The sequence below is a fragment of the Sinocyclocheilus grahami genome, unplaced genomic scaffold (assembly GCF_001515645.1).
Source record: "Sinocyclocheilus grahami isolate Dianchi unplaced genomic scaffold, SAMN03320097.WGS_v1.1 scaffold115.1, whole genome shotgun sequence".
NCBI classification, from domain to species: Eukaryota; Metazoa; Chordata; class Actinopteri; order Cypriniformes; family Cyprinidae; genus Sinocyclocheilus; species Sinocyclocheilus grahami.
Window position 1 is genome coordinate 1703008 of NW_015505294.1, and position 16950 is coordinate 1719957.

The following is a 16950-nucleotide window of genomic DNA, read 5'->3' on the forward strand; positions in this document are numbered from 1 at the left end:
TTTCATTTTGGGGTGAACTATCTCTTTAAATTTCTGTATGGTGTTAAGTACACAACACTAACATCAAAATGATGAATTCTCTAGACCGACTCGATTGATATGCAGTGGCATGTCCCCTGTTCTTGCAAGGAATCCCAAAAATAACAATGAACTCAGGAGTGTAAGGTTGAATCTTCTCAAATTGGTGTGCTAATCTTCTTAGCCGCTACATGACATGTTCAGTGGAAGTTTTTGCTGCCGAAGGAGGTTCTACAGAAGAATTAACCCCAAAATCCAGGTAATTTCAGACTTTTTCTTGCAACTAATAACTTTAATTTAAGATTTCCTCATAAAACAATCTATATTAGGCAGTAGCATGTAGAAACTTAGTTAGCATGCAGAGCTACGTAGCTCCAATGAACTCACGCACCAATGAACTCAGTCTCTTAACTTGCCAACTTCAGTCAGTAGGTGACTTACTAGCCTTTCTTAAGGATTAAAGTACCTCAAAATGACAAGTTTTGCATGGCGCTAGTAGCTAGTGCAGAAAAAAAACACAACACATGCAAGGATAGTGAGGTTTCGGCACACATTACCTCACAGCACCCAAGGGCCGGTTATATGTTACATAAGCAAAGCTCAAAGGAAAGAACGTATCAGTCGCAGGTGTGTGTACGCTGGAGCATGAGGCTAATGGTAGCCTGTGGAATAGGTCTGTCTGGGTAAAATGGCACTGTTCCATGAAATCTCTCCAAACAACACCCCTGCGGAATGGAGCAATGGAACGGCCCGTCGTCGCTGTGAAAAAGACAGCTCCTAAAAGCCTTTGCATAAAAAATCGCCTCAGCAAACGTCCATTTAAATCATGTCATCACTTCTGCACCCGGCTGTAAATGTTGAGTGAGCGAAGCTCCAACAGACGTTAAGGCAATAAAGCTTCCACGGTTTTACAAAACAAGAGTTGCTAGTCACTCGTGGTTTTGTCAGCGTTCAGATTTGTAACCACTTCTTTCTCATTACCTGCGCCGTGCCAGAAGGCAGCTGTAAAATTGATTAGGACTGTGTTTTGCAGACTAGGCCTGTGTTCTTTCAAACCTGAGTTATGATTTCACACAGATGTAATGCTGAAGTGAGGATTTAATTTTACACAGACGGTATGTCACTAAAGAGACATGATGTCCGTAAAACGACTGTCCTTTGCACAAGGTGATTGTAACGTAATTATGCCTAAATGCTTTATAGCTGTAAGTACGAATTTCATTCAGCGAAAACCCAGAGAAAGCCTGGAATATTTTCATTGTTGTAATGAGGAACAAAGCATGTTTTTTGAATTGCGCTGTCAGGTTTGAAAACTAACTATATGTACATTGTTTTTTTCCCCTTGAAATGTCAGTTTCACAATCATTCTGATGAACTTCTAATAAGGGAAATGGCTTCTGTTTCTCACATTTCCTCCAAACGTCTGTTTTGGGAGTATGTAATTTTGGTAAGCAGGTATGAAATTCCACGAAAAGACCAAATTGATTTACGGAGGCAACAAATAACACATGTATGGCCAGAGATGGCCTTATTGTGTATTCAAGTTCTCCTACCAAATTACAGTGCGTTCAAGTAAAGACGGAGCAAAATGGCGATGTACCATTTCTAAATAAAATTCAGCAAGATTTTTAAACTGTACTCTAAAGCATGATGAATAAAAACATGCTTTAACATTAGAGAAAGTGTAAAGGCCAACTTGGATCATGTGACTTGATAAACAATCATTGATTTTCTGTCAGAGTTTTGTGATAGTCAGTCACTGTTTGCTGGTGCCCCTCAGGGTTGTGTCCTCTCCTCACTGCTCTTCTCCCTGTACAGCAACGACTGCACCTCTAAAGACCCCTCTGTCAAGCTCCTGAAGTTTGCGGATGACACTACAATCATCGGCCTCATCAAGGACATAGAAGTGTCTGCTTACAGACAGGAGGTAAAAGAGCTGGCTGTCTGGTGCAGTCTTAACAACCTGGAGCTTAACACGCTCAAAACAGTGGAGATGATCGTTGAATTCAGGAGGAACCCCCCTGCACTCCCCCCACTCACCATCATGGACAGCACTGTGGCTGCAGTGGATTCATTCAGATTCCTGGGAACCATCATCTCTCAGGACCTGAAGTGGGACACTCACATCGACTCTATTGTTAAGAAGGCCCAGCAGAGATTGTACTTCCTTCGCCAGCTGAGGAAATTCAACCTGCCACAGGAGCTGCTGAAACAGTTCTACTCAGCCGTCACTGAGTCTGTCCTGTGTACATCCATAACTGTCTGGTTTGGTTCAGCTACAAAATCAGACATCAGAAGACTACAGAGAACGGTTCGGACTGCTGCACGAATTATTGGTGCTGCCCTGCCCACCCTCCAAGAACTGTATATATCCAGAGTGAGGAAAAGGGCTCAGAAAATCACTTTGGATCTCTCACATCCAAGCCATCTCCTTTTTGAACTTTTGCCATCTGTTCGGCACTTCAGAGCACCAAATACCAGGACAGCCAGGCACAAGAACAGTTTCTTTCCCCAATCTACCTCATGAACAGTTAAATGTTACAAAACAAGAGTTGCTAGTCACTCGTGGTTTTGTCAGCGTTCAGATTTGTAACCACTTCTTTCTCATTACCTGCGCCGTGCCAGAAGGCAGCTGTAAAATTGATTAGGACTGTGTTTTGCAGACTAGGCCTGTGTTCTTTCAAACCTGAGTTATGATTTCACACAGATGTAATGCTGAAGTGAGGATTTAATTTTACACAGACGGTATGTCACTAAAGAGACATGATGTCCGTAAAACGACTGTCCTTTGCACAAGGTGATTGTAACGTAATTATGCCTAAATGCTTTATAGCTGTAAGTACGAATTTCATTCAGCGAAAACCCAGAGAAAGCCTGGAATATTTTCATTGTTGTAATGAGGAACAAAGCATGTTTTTTGAATTGCGCTGTCAGGTTTGAAAACTAACTATATGTACATTGTTTTTTTCCCCTTGAAATGTCAGTTTCACAATCATTCTGATGAACTTCTAATAAGGGAAATGGCTTCTGTTTCTCACATTTCCTCCAAACGTCTGTTTTGGGAGTATGTAATTTTGGTAAGCAGGTATGAAATTCCACGAAAAGACCAAATTGATTTACGGAGGCAACAAATAACACATGTATGGCCAGAGATGGCCTTATTGTGTATTCAAGTTCTCCTACCAAATTACAGTGCGTTCAAGTAAAGACGGAGCAAAATGGCGATGTACCATTTCTAAATAAAATTCAGCAAGATTTTTAAACTGTACTCTAAAGCATGATGAATAAAAACATGCTTTAACATTAGAGAAAGTGTAAAGGCCAACTTGGATCATGTGACTTGATAAACAATCATTGATTTTCTGTCAGAGTTTTGTGATAGTCAGTCACTGTTTGCTGGTGCCCCTCAGGGTTGTGTCCTCTCCTCACTGCTCTTCTCCCTGTACAGCAACGACTGCACCTCTAAAGACCCCTCTGTCAAGCTCCTGAAGTTTGCGGATGACACTACAATCATCGGCCTCATCAAGGACATAGAAGTGTCTGCTTACAGACAGGAGGTAAAAGAGCTGGCTGTCTGGTGCAGTCTTAACAACCTGGACGCTCAAACGCTCAAAACAGTGGAGATGATCGTTGAATTCAGGAGGAACCCCCCTGCACTCCCCCCACTCACCATCATCTGTGGCTGCGTGGCTGCAGTGGATTCATTCAGATTCCTGGGAACCATCATCTCTCAGGACCTGAAGTGGGACACTCACATCGACTCTATTGTTAAGAAGGCCCAGCAGAGATTGTACTTCCTTCGCCAGCTGAGGAAATTCAACCTGCCACAGGAGCTGCTGAAACAGTTCTACTCAGCCGTCACTGAGTCTGTCCTGTGTACATCCATAACTGTCTGGTTTGGTTCAGCTACAAAATCAGACATCAGAAGACTACAGAGAACGGTTCGGACTGCTGCACGAATTATTGGTGCTGCCCTGCCCACCCTCCAAGAACTGTATATATCCAGAGTGAGGAAAAGGGCTCAGAAAATCACTTTGGATCTCTCACATCCAAGCCATCTCCTTTTTGAACTTTTGCCATCTGTTCGGCACTTCAGAGCACCAAATACCAGGACAGCCAGGCACAAGAACAGTTTCTTTCCCCAATCTACCTCATGAACAGTTAAATGTTCTCCCATTGTGCAATAACCTTATACTTATTTATCACCCTACATCCTGGTACTGTCAGGATTATGGACTATTCTGTGTGTGTGACTATTCCCCAGTTCCTTGCTCCCCGAGTGAATTGTGACAGAAGACCCGACTGATACAGTTACCTATGTTTGTACCCTCCGTTTTGTTTCTCTTTTTACTCAGTTTTTTGTTTCCGTTGTGTGCCCTATGGATCCCCTCCGTCGTCCGAAGATGGCCCTCGAGCTGAATTCGCCGCCTTTGTGGAGTGGACACTGGCGAGAAATGGATCTCCGTTCCCCGCCGGTTCCCAGGAATTAATCGCCAGTGCCGCTCCCAACCCAGAGCCCAGCCCACCATCTCCCCGATGCACGGAGCGCATGCCCGAGCCCATCGCTGACGGAGAGCCAGAGCCCGCCGCGACTTGATTTAAAGTGTAAAATAACAAATTTGAAATCAGTTTAATCAGGTGGACCTAGAATTTTCAGATCCGAATCCTTTCAAAACCTGAATGAATTCATAATAATTAATTCCCTAAATTTAAGTAATCAAGTCATTACAGCTACTACTCAGACTCAGGCTCCAAATGAATTGCTACTGCTCAGACTCGGGCTCCAGATGAATCACTACTGCACAGACTCGGGCTCCAAATGATTCACTACTGCTCAGACTCGGGCTCCAAATGATTCACTACTGCTCAGACTCGGGCTCCAAATGATTCACTACTGCGCAGACTCGGACTACAAATGATTCACTACTGCTCAGACTCGGGCTCCAAATGATTCACTACTGTGCAGACTCGGGCTCCAAATGATTTACTTCTGCTCAGACTCGGGCTCCAAATGAATCACTACTGCGCAGACTTTTATTTAATTTTCCTTGAAAAACATGCTCATGCCTATGCTGACTTTTTAGGCACAGGAAATAAATGCTTGGTCAGCCCTCCTATAAAAACACACTCGGCCATTCAACGAAACACAAGGTACAGACCAACTGCTATCTGAGCAGGAGGCAGGCCTTTGGGCAGCCACCGCCTGCTCTTTACCCACAGGCAGTGACGATGCCATCCGCGCCTCCAGACCTGCTCCCCATCCACTCTCTCTCTGTCTCTCCCTCTCTCTCTTTCTCTGTCCGTCACACGTGCCCGCGGTGGAGACCTGGCAAACAGCGCTGTGCCTTGCCAAGGAAGATTTATACCTGGAGCTTGACCCAGTTCTGTTTGCATCTATATTAGCGAGGACAGAGGGCTGGGTACAGGGAGAGGGAAAGGTCATCGAGAGCCCAGGTACTCCACTGATGTATCAAGATGATGGAGCTGGCTAATTTAGTTAGCAACAGTTGTCCCCTCCGCCGCCACAGATGGTCCGCAGTCGCCTCAGCTCAAGGCGAAGGTTTAAAAATGAACACTTGAACCGAGGCTTTAAAGAATACAGCGCTTTATGTGAGAGAACATGCATACAGACGGCGTTGTCTAGCAGCTGGATGTTTAAAATAAAAGCAGTCAGAGATAAAAACAAAGAGTGCGTACAAAGAGAGATTCAGATCTGTTACTTTATTGATTAGTATTCATAAGTATTTGCACATTGTGTGTTTCTAGTAAATGTACAGTCCGTTTCAGTACACTGACTCAAACAATATCAAAGACATGACACTTTTTGTCTGGATTTATTAAATATTATATAAAAAAATGCAGTTCATACCAGATATATAATAGCTGACCAAAACTGAAACAATAGAAAATACAAAAATCAATAATTTTCTCAAATTTAAGACTTTTTTAATAAAATGAAGAATATTTATAAAATAAATGATAATAAAATCAAATATAAAAAATGTTCAAATTAGTTTAGTTCAAATTTGAACTAAAATAACTAAAACTGAAATAAAAATGATTAAAAACTATATTGACTTATTTGAAAAAAAAAATTTACTAAAACTTTAATTAGTAAATTATTAAAATGAAAAACGAGAAATATAAAAATATAAAAATATAAACATTTTAATAAAAACATTCTAAATACACATCTTCTGTTTAAATTTCTGCATTTTAAATTTTCTGAATACAAAGAAATCATTTTGGTATTTTTTGGGGCCATTCATTCAAGATGTCATGTGGTGCAACTCCCCTAAAACTTAAATATATTTATAAATCTATAATTCCTGATATTTATAATAAATACTTTTTACCTTGAAAATACATATTTAAATGCTTTTTTGAAAATAATGATTCGTACACTGCACATATTTATGTTTTTAAGTATTTAAGGAACAAGGAAAATATTACTTTTTACTTGGTTACCTAATTCAACATTTTAATGACTTTTATAAATACTATATATATGAGATCACCGTTAATTCTTACAATTTAATTTTTTTAAACAATTTACTGTTCATTTCACTAACGTTAAATAGCATAAGTGCTTTTTGGCAGTTGATATAGCTTGGACTCTAAAAGGACAATTTTGTTTGAACTATTTTATGATTTTAAATTATTTTCCTTCCATTTGACATATTTATATCATCATATTTAAAATCATCATCTCATCATATATTTAAAGGCCTCACTGTTGCATAATAAAATAATCTATAACAGTCCACTGAAGGGCAATAAAAATCACATTCTTGACTGCAAATGATACTCTGCGAGAATAATAACAGCGGCTAAAAAATATGTTTTGGCACAGACTCATTTACATGATAGAATAACCTTCCAAAGAGGAAAAAAAGGAGGGAAAAAAACAAGAGGATAATATATGCGGCGTGTTTGTGGTCATGCACTTCAGTTGTTTATTACCGAGAGAATTGTATTAAATCACCCCACAAGAGGAGTGTGTCGGGGGGGAGAAGACAATGAAGCAGGCCTGTGGATATAATGAACTCCTGTGGGGATAAGCACACCTCACTATAAAGGCCTAACCACAAATTAAGTGCTTGTTGCCATCATGTCTTTGTAGAACACAGGCATAGATATAACCTGCGTGACTACGCATCGCATTTGAGCTGCCGCTGTTGTCTTTTTCTCTGCTGAAGGAAAGACAAAGACGAGAGATGCTGCGGCCCTTTCCCATGGCGGCTGGTGGCATACTTGCCGTCTTTTGATTCTCTTCCATGTCTGTGTTTATAAAAGGCGGTCTAGTGTGCTCTGTATTGGCTTGAGGCTCAATTTAATGCGTTTTTACATATTTGATCAAGCTGCGTAGGTGTTTTTATTAGCATTACGAATGGTCTGTATGACTAGCCAAGTAAGGCCAAACTTACAGAGGACTATTTTCTTTTCCCAGAGGAATATTTTATTTAGATGGAGCGCTTCACAGTGTTTCAGTGAAGTTTCAACTTCATCTCAGAAGTCACTTTTAAATTCCCTTGGAAAAGAAAATATGGAAATAAAAACAAAATCATTGTTTACATACAACAGGGACATACTGTACAATACAATAAGATTTATAACATAATGATAATATGATATGTTTATACTGTATTATAATGTATTATATACTTATTATATAAATCTTTAGTTAAAATAAATATAGCAACAAACAAAATCATTGTTTACACACACACACAGGAACATGATTTATATAATAATTGAATATAGTTCTGTCAGGACCACTATCGTCAAAATGATAGATACTTAGCATAAAGTTTGGTTTGGCGGTATGGTTCTGTTCTGGGCAAAAACCTCCCTGCCCATCCATGCAGCCTGTCATGAATGAGCAGGGAGAGCAGCAATAATAACCCCCCAAGGGTTAACAGAACAGAACAACAAGGCAGATATCATTAATGTACTTAATGATATTTAAGTGGAACACTTTATTCAAGATAAAGGAGTCTGATTAGCAAGGAATATCAGAACGCCAAGTACTGACTGTGGCGAAAGGAGGAGCTGGGGATGGAGGAGGGTAATTTGCTCCGGGGGAAAGCTGTAAAGCTGCTGAATAATACTGAATAGAGCTTATATAGGAATGCTGCGATAGGTGTCGTATTCCTATAGGTAGATGTGATCAGCTGATGCAAGCTTGACTCACGTGACCTGCCAGAACTAACGCTAATGCTTAATTTTGTTTATAGTTAGAATTATATGTTTATTACAGTAGGAGTTGTAATATGAAAAGACATAACAATTTTATAAATGTTTAGATATAATGTATACTAAAGAATTTCTACTTCATTATTAAACTTGAAGAAGTCACTTTTAAAAATCTTTAGGAAAAATAAACATTCATCATCATGTTTACATTCAACAGAAACATACTGTATAATAATTTAATAAGGAATAATTTATAATATAATGACTGATATATAAAAGTGTTATAAATATTATATTATATTATATTATATTACATACTTCATCTCTAAAGTCACTTACTTTACTAAAATTCCTTAGAAGAAAATTAATATTTAAACAAATTTTTGTTTTGTGTAAACAATTTTTTTGACATATAACAGAAACATACTGTAGGCCTATAATATTTAAAAATATCTTGTAACAATTTACAATTATATTTTTATTATAAGAATATAATGAGTATGATAAATAAAAATGTTATAAATGTTTATATTATATTATAATATTATATTAGCATTATTATTATATAATATTATATTATTCATCTCAGAAGTCACTTTAAAATTTCCTTTAAAATATTATATAATATATACCTAATATAATTTAATATAATTTGTAGTAATTTATTATTATATTTGTTCATTTCTAGTCTAGTTTTCATTTTGATTGCTTCTATATTTTTTATATATAAATAAGGCTATTTGAAGGGAAAAAAATGAGTTCATACTGAACTTTTGTGACTTTTGCTTGTAGATTTGGTATTTTGGCAAGTCTGACCGCAGTTTGAGAGACTGTTGAGGTCTCTTCTGGAACTCTGGAGGAAGCAGATGTGAGTTCTTGGAGAAAATGACGCTAGCAATGCCAAGGTCATGTGTTCATTTGTATATTTGTAGTTGTATATTTGTATATTATTCTTTTTATTATCTGTGTCCTGTCTTGTCACTGTCATTCTGTTGCACTGTGGAGCTTCTGTCACTAAAACAAATTCCTCGTATGTGCAAACATACCTGGCAATAAAGCTCATTCTGATTCTGATTCTGATTCTTTTGCTGGGAAATGCATGAACTGATCATATGACTTAATGTAATGAAGGATCTTCTTTGCAGGAGAAACATCTGAGAAGCAGGAAACCTACGAAAATGCCTCCATTTGCGCTCCATTTGATATCATTGGAGATCTTGGGGAAACAGTTGAGATATTAGAGAGATGTCCTTTGTGGTTTTTCCATCGAGCGCTGTGCTATTTATCCACTACCTGAACAATAGAGGCAAGTCAGTTGAGAAACTCATCACAGAGAACTTTTTCCCCTCAAAACAGGGGGGCCCATCCAGCAGCCTTTAATCAATACAGGAAACATGAACTTCAGGGGACACGAGGAACCTCTGACCGCAGATGAAGATTAACCACCACTGCCTCGGACACGTTGTGCCCGTCTTCATCTCCACAAGCTCCGGCTACCAACAGATCCATCTATCACCAGCGATCAGATGCTGTTTTTCTAACCAAGCAACACAGGGTGACATGTATTTTCCTCAATAGTCCTAGGTGAGCTTCTGTATCATAAATCACATCAGACAAACCCCAACTTGACCTCTAAATGGAGGAGATATCGTCGTATTCAGATTCTCAGTGGTGAGGGTTGCTCATAACCTCGGGCAGTTCTTTGCTTGTTTTGATTTGAGCTTTGAACAATGTTTGAGTAATCCCATGGGCCAGGCGGGAATAACAAACGATCCATGTCTCGAGCCCCATGGTGTGCACTTTCCAGTAGACGGAAGCTCTCGCAGTGTCTTCCTGTATCAGGTAGAGCAGCAGTTCGCAACTGGTTCTCAACATTGGATGTAAAGTGTAAAGTTGTAATGCAAAATCAATTCAAATACACTATGAATAAGTAATATGAGAGTCTGAGTTGGAAAAAGGTAAAGTTTTGTTTCTAATTCTTCTTGGTAGCCAATAATTCACTTGATCTGTTGGTCAAACAACACTGGACCTCATTTACTTTCATTGTATGGACCAAATAATCAAAAGTTGAATGCACTTAGGCCTTAGTCTGGTTAGACGCCATATTGAATTATATGCAGAAGAAGGCTGTGATGGATAGGCTTAGTCTTTACAATGGCATGTGCTGTATAAAGATCCTACAATTTTCACAACTCAGAACTTTAAAAAAAAAAGTTTTTTCAGAACATTTTGTGTCACTGAACAGTCCATATGCTGTTAAATAACAGTACAATCTGTTGTATTTCAGTCCCTCAGTCTCGTTTTCATTCCTGTCAGAAATTAAGGGTGGCGCTACCCTGTCTAAGTTCTGTTGGTTTGTGGGTGAGTAAAAATGGCAAAACCTCCTGAACTCATACGCACATATCCACTTTAAGCCATCTGAATTATTTTGGTCAAAAATACATTGATAACCCTTGTACAAAAACAAAAGCATGCTGAATGTGCATCTTTAGTGTATTTTAAATCTTCAACAAAAAAAATATTATCATATCTGCATTAAGTAATATTAAATACATTTTGTTCAAATTTTATTATAATCATAATACAATTCTAATAAATATAATAATGATATTATATAAAACGAAATAAAATATTGAATAAAAGGCCACTTAAGTGTACTTCGAGATACTTTCATGAATGTCTCTTAACACACTTAAATACACTTTGTAATAATGTCAAATTAAAAGTTTTAGTTTAAAGGACATTTTGCCAGTCATTACATTTTAATAAACTTTTGTTGTGCTTTAAAGAGGTACACTTATTTTGATGTGTAGAATAACATACTACAGTATTTGATTATAATTATAAAAGTTTCAATAGAAATTACATTAAAGCATATTTTAGTTTACCGCAAATGCTTGTCAGTACGTTCGGCAGTACACTCATATTTCAAAGATATTAAGAATTAAGTAATTATGAAAATTACATACAGAGATGTACTTAAATCCTATTTTTTGGGGGTCTAAAGTGGAACTCTAAAGTCCAGTTTACAATTTAATGTAAATGTACTGTAAATCGCAATACATTTTCATTTAATTGGAATTTACAGTCTAAAAAACACTACATTCAGTTCACACTTAAATTACAGTTTTGTTATCATTTAGTCACTCTCAAGTTGTTCCAAACCTGTATGAATTTCTTTATTCTGATGAACATAAAATAAAATATTTAAAGCATGTTCATAACTGAAGAGTTGATAGTAACCATATTTTCATACTATGGAAGTCAATGGCAACTGTTTGGTTAGCCACATTCACTCTTAAAAATAAAGGTGCTTCAAAGGTTCTTCACAATGATGCCATAGAAGAACCATTTTTGGTTCCGCAAAGAAGCATTCAGTCAAAGGTTTTTTAAAGAACCATCTCTTTCTTACCTTTTTATAATCTGAAGAACCTTTCTTCGCCACAAAGAACCTTTTGTGAAAGAGAAAGGTTCTTCAGATGTTAAAGGTTCTTTATGGAACCATTTAGATAAAAAGGCTGTTCATATGGCATTGTGAAGCATCTTTATTTTTAAGAGTGTAAAAATATCTTCTTTTGAGGTGAACAGAAAAAAGAAACTCATACAGGTTTGGAACAACATGAGGGAGACTAAATGATGACAAAAATGTTCCTCATTTGTAAGAACAAATAAAATAAAACTATCAATTTAAAAGTATATTCTATTTCCATACTAAGAAATCTTTTTAAAACTGTGCTAAAGTGTCCTTCTTTTGCCCTAGAAGGACTTGAGCAGAGCACAAATGATTCACGCTTGAAGATCAAGTCTGGGTGAAGTATAAATTGCTAACACCCTCTGCGCTACCCATTCCTGTTTGTCTGCAAACCGAGATCAGAAGAAGTGCAATCGATGTCCTCAAACTGCCTCTGGATCGTCAGTCTCCAGGACTTGACGCAACGCTCCCAAAAGTGCATCTGCATACCGTTTAAACGAGTCTCCACCAGGCCTCTGCACATTTTATGAATTCATGTGCTCTCCAGGTACATTCAAGCGTCCCTTATTTCAGCCTAGTGCTCCGCAGGCGCCCGCTAGTTTCTTTTGTGTTAATTAGTCACTTGCCATGCCTTAACAACCCGAGATCAGAGTCAACGGAGCGGTTTCTCTCTGTTCCGCAGCCTTTGATGATGGTTCGGCGAGCGGGGCTGGAGCTCAGGAGCTTGTTCGTGCGATAAAGCGCCACCCTGAGCCGCTGCTCTTTTTCCCATCAGCCAGGGAGAATGCAAGCACGGCTGCCCTGCAGTACCCACATTGGTTTTTATTGGCTATGCTATTTTTTCCACCAGCAATCCTCATTTCCTAGATGAAAGGCACTTACTGTAATATTGCCTCAGTATTTCCTAGAACTGTGGACGCCAAGTTCCATTTTTGCAGAATTCAAGCATGTCTTTGTGCAGTATGAGGTAATGGTGGATTAAGGAGCGTGGAAAGGGATTTCGGGAAGGGTGCAGGCCGGTTTGTGTCATTGACTAGTTTTTGGAGTGCACAGGTCCCAGTCAGAGGGTCTCTGTAAATTATTGATCAATGAGACAAGTGGTGAAAACACAGCTTAGCACTATGCACTATGCACTCCCCTCTCGCTCTCTTCCAGATACATCAAGCCCAATGTAAAAGCTCCACTGTGCAAAAAAGCCTTCAAGTTCAGTTCAATTATTCAGCACCCCTCCCCGATTATGAATTATTGAGGTAAAAGCATGTTCACGTATATGGCTGTGCGTCAAGCTCAAGACACAAGTGACTCATTGGGATAATGAAGAGAGGTTGTAATTACAAAAGGCGGTTTAAACTTGGAGCAAACGATCGAATGCATTGTGGAGTGAATGTGAAATTAATATGGACCCCACTTAGTTTAAAGGGATAGTTCACCCATCAGGTTGAACCCCTGATGTCACATGGACTATTTTAACGATGTTCTTGCTACGTTTCTGTGCGTTGATCGTGGTAATATCATTGCTGTCTATGGAGGGTCAGAGAGCTCTCAGATTTCAACAAAAATATCTTAATTTGTGTTCCAAAGATGAACGAAGGACTCACGAGTTTGGAACAACATGAGGGTGAGTAATTAATGACAGAATTTTCATTTTTGGGTGAACTTTAACCTTCAAAAGAAACTTTAAAAAGATGGAAAAAAATTTAAGGGGGTCTGAATACTTTCCGTACCCACTGTATATATATATATATAATGTGTATTCAAGTCATTATATTTATTAATTACATTTCAATGTATTTTTGAGTAAATTTGCCCAAAAATTGCATCATGCTATTATTGTTAACCAATAACCAAATAACTATTTAGATGCCAATTTAATGAACTGGCATTAATTTCTGATTCCATTCTGATTATGGAACAGCCACTTTTCCCAGTCCAATTACTTCATGCTTTTTTTTCTTTGTTGAATAGCCCTTTTCACTCTGCAATTATTATACAGTATAAGTGAAACGGGAGATGGGCGATTCACACAGACTTTAAGAATTGATGTACTGTAATGTGCAAGAAAATATACTTTGTTACCGCCAAAAACTCTCCGTCAAAGGAGTTTTCCAAAATGTGATTCACTTTACTCAACCCATTAGCCAAATTCAACCTCCTCTACGGAAAAGAAAACTTCAAACTGTTTAATTGTGCCCCGTTCTCTCGATACAACAGCGTTACAATGCAGTCACAAAGCTAAATCCCATCTGTTGATGCAAATAACTCGTTGCCGTCTGTCGAACCATCCGCTCTGGCGAAGTGAGTTCGAGCTCCGGCTTCTGTCGAGAGGCCTCACTCCACTTTATCTTGGCTTGGCGTGAGAGAAAAAGCAGATGATCCAATAAATTATCGATAATGCCCCCTGTAAACCCAAGCCACTTTGGCCGTGTGGCACTTGGCGAAGAGCGGGCGGCCCCTAATCATTCATTCTCAGCAACTGCTCCCTGGCTCACGGCCGCTTTTTCTAGCCTCTACAGGCTCAAACTCTCCACAAGGTGTTTGACTAGACTGCTTAAATATTTTCATTGAAGAGTTTCTCTAAATGGGCAAAGTGCACCCTCTCGTTTTCAGATTACTAGGGGATCAGAAGAATTATTTAAAGGGACACTGCGGGGACAGGAAGCGAGCCGAGAGAGAGAGACAGGAAGAGAAATAATGAGAGAAAGCAAATCCGTTTGACTCGCAGCATTAGCTTCTCTCTTTCCCATCAGTCCGTTCTTAATGAGCGTTCAGTTGTTTCCAGACCCGGTCAGGGCCGCGGCTCCTCGTTATTTCCCAAATCACTCCAGCCGTGCCGTTCGAGGCAGGGGCTCGATCGCTTTAAGTCTTATGCCGGGATAAGCATTGGGCCTGGTCATTACACACAGGGGAGCTGCGCTAATGGAAGCGGGACACAGGGAAAAAAACGCTGCACTTTCCCTCGCCGAGAAGCTCACTCTCGCTTGAACCTTTTATTAGACCTTACAGTCTCGATATATAGGCCCACAGAGCAAAGGCCATTTAAGCGGACTGTTTCTGAACATAGTTGTTCGTAAGCACTTAACAGGTGAGCGAGGCACTGCAAGGCTCTTCAAAAGTCTCTGACAGGAAGTTTAGATCCTTCTAAATCACAAATAATATCTCACTTGCTTCTCAGAGACAGTACATTTTGTTGAGGTCTTCTGCTTTTATTGTTTTGCCTTCGGAAAAAGAGCCAGGGGAAAATCATTCTAAATGCTAAACGGACAGATTAATTTGGTAATAGCTAGCCAAATCAGACAGACACTAATATGGACAGAGCCTAAAAAAGGGGGGAAAGAATACATTTATTGTTTTTAGGAATGTTTTTGTTTACTTTTGTACAATTAGCAGTTCTGATACTGTGATGTAAGATGTCAATTCATGTCCGAAGCAAAGCTCTATGTCTTTTCTACTTCAGCAGAAACATCACAGTGTTTGTACTTAAAGGTTAGTGGTTTTAGCCGTTTTGCTAACATTAACTGCCCTCCAATGACATGTTGACCAAATTTGGTTAATTTTCTGAACATGCAAGCTATGCCCCTAAATATTTTATGCCGTTTATCAACCATATTTTTCAACACAGAAGTAAACTATTTTCTGATTATGCAAAACTTCTGATCTATTAGCTGCTATAGGTAAATAACAAGAAGAATAACAAAGTGCAATAGACATTATAACTATTTGTGCTACAAAACAGTGTGTTTATGATTATGATAATAAATTCAAATAATATGATAACAAATAACTATAATCAAGGACGCTAACTATACAGATAAACTATAACTATAAAGTTTTAATAATTGTTAGTTCATTGAGATTCGGAAGTCCACACTACAATTATAATAATAGCGACACAGTGAAACAAATCGGAATCACTTCAGGACAGTTTTTTTTCCAGCTGATGACCCTTGTAAAAAAGTAATATATTTAAAATACATTTATTTCATAAGTATAGCCTAATTTAAATCTATTAACATATTTACTGACACATCGCTCGAGACTTACTGATATAAAAATTATAATTAAACTTTATTTGGAGTACTTCTTGTGCACAATGCACATTTTTTAATATTAAGCCTAATATGTGTTTTAATGTCACTATTGATGAGGATTATGAACTTTGAATAATATTGCATAATTATTGAATAATTTAAATGCAAAATATTTAAAGTACACCTGACATATACTTGCAATAGTTGCACTTTAGCACAATCTAATAATCTTGAGTGTATCTTTAGTTGGACTTCAGCACTACTTCCACACAATTCAAGTACATTAAGCACAAAATTAGTTTACTACAATTTAGTAGGCTTTACGTAAACCAGTTTAGTATACTAAAAGTACAAGTGCAGGGTATTTTTATTAAGTACACAAATATGTAAATGTATTTGTAGTATACTTAGCATGAAATAAATGTTTTTCAAATACATTTTAGTATATTTCTTTTTCTCTAGGTGAACAATAAAAACACTGACAGCCAATCAGAATCGACACAACTAAAGAGCTTGAGCATTTAAAGTGGCAGACGACAAAACTGCAATGTGCGCTTATGGATGCTAATATAGTTATCGTTACAGTTATCGTTCTTGGTGTGAATGAGTCTTAAGGCTGCCACAGAGCTATTTCAGGGATATCTACTAGGTGTCTAAGCATAAAATTGTATTCCAAAATAAAAATGAGGTCTCCTAAGCAATGAAAGAGCAACCTCTGAGTAATAAAGATGTCTTCTGGCCTTGCTCCTTCAGTTTAATCGACATATGGACCTCATAAGTGAGTCTAGACGCAAAAGACTCCCTGAGGAGGACATGTCAGTTTGAATAAAGTGCATGCATTGACTTTATCAGAGAAAAATCAATATCGACCTTTTCAAACAGCAGTTTCATGTCCAGACATTTGATTTGCCATCATTTTTATGTTCAGCCCCAGCAGTTGGTTGAGAAAACTGCTATTGGCAATCCTCTGCAGCATAAATGCGTTCCTGTATTTTGAAACAGGTTACTATTGCATTAATGGGCTTTTGATGTACAGCTGGACTATTGATATGGACGTATTTTGAGATGTAAACACAACGCTACACCCTCAGCCAGTGCTTGTGTGTCTCCTGCTGTTTTTTGGGGGATCAGGGTGTATGAGAGCATGCATGCAGAAGCCAGAGCCCCCACAAACCCCTCAGTTCTTCTTACAGTTTACAGTTTAAAAGGCTTGCAGTCTCTAGAGTGAGAAAGAGG

General features: G+C 38.3%; 1 long non-coding RNA gene across 1 annotated transcript; it reads right to left on the reverse strand.

Moving 5' to 3' along the window:
* Nucleotides 1–6385: 6385 nt before the first annotated feature.
* On the reverse strand, nt 6386–15982 carry LOC107589361 (uncharacterized). Its single transcript, XR_001609668.1, has 3 exons — nt 15899–15982; nt 12115–12117; nt 6386–6396 (listed from the first exon to the last, which is right to left on the reverse strand). It is a non-coding gene; the product is annotated as an uncharacterized lncRNA (long non-coding RNA).
* Nucleotides 15983–16950: the final 968 nt, after the last annotated feature.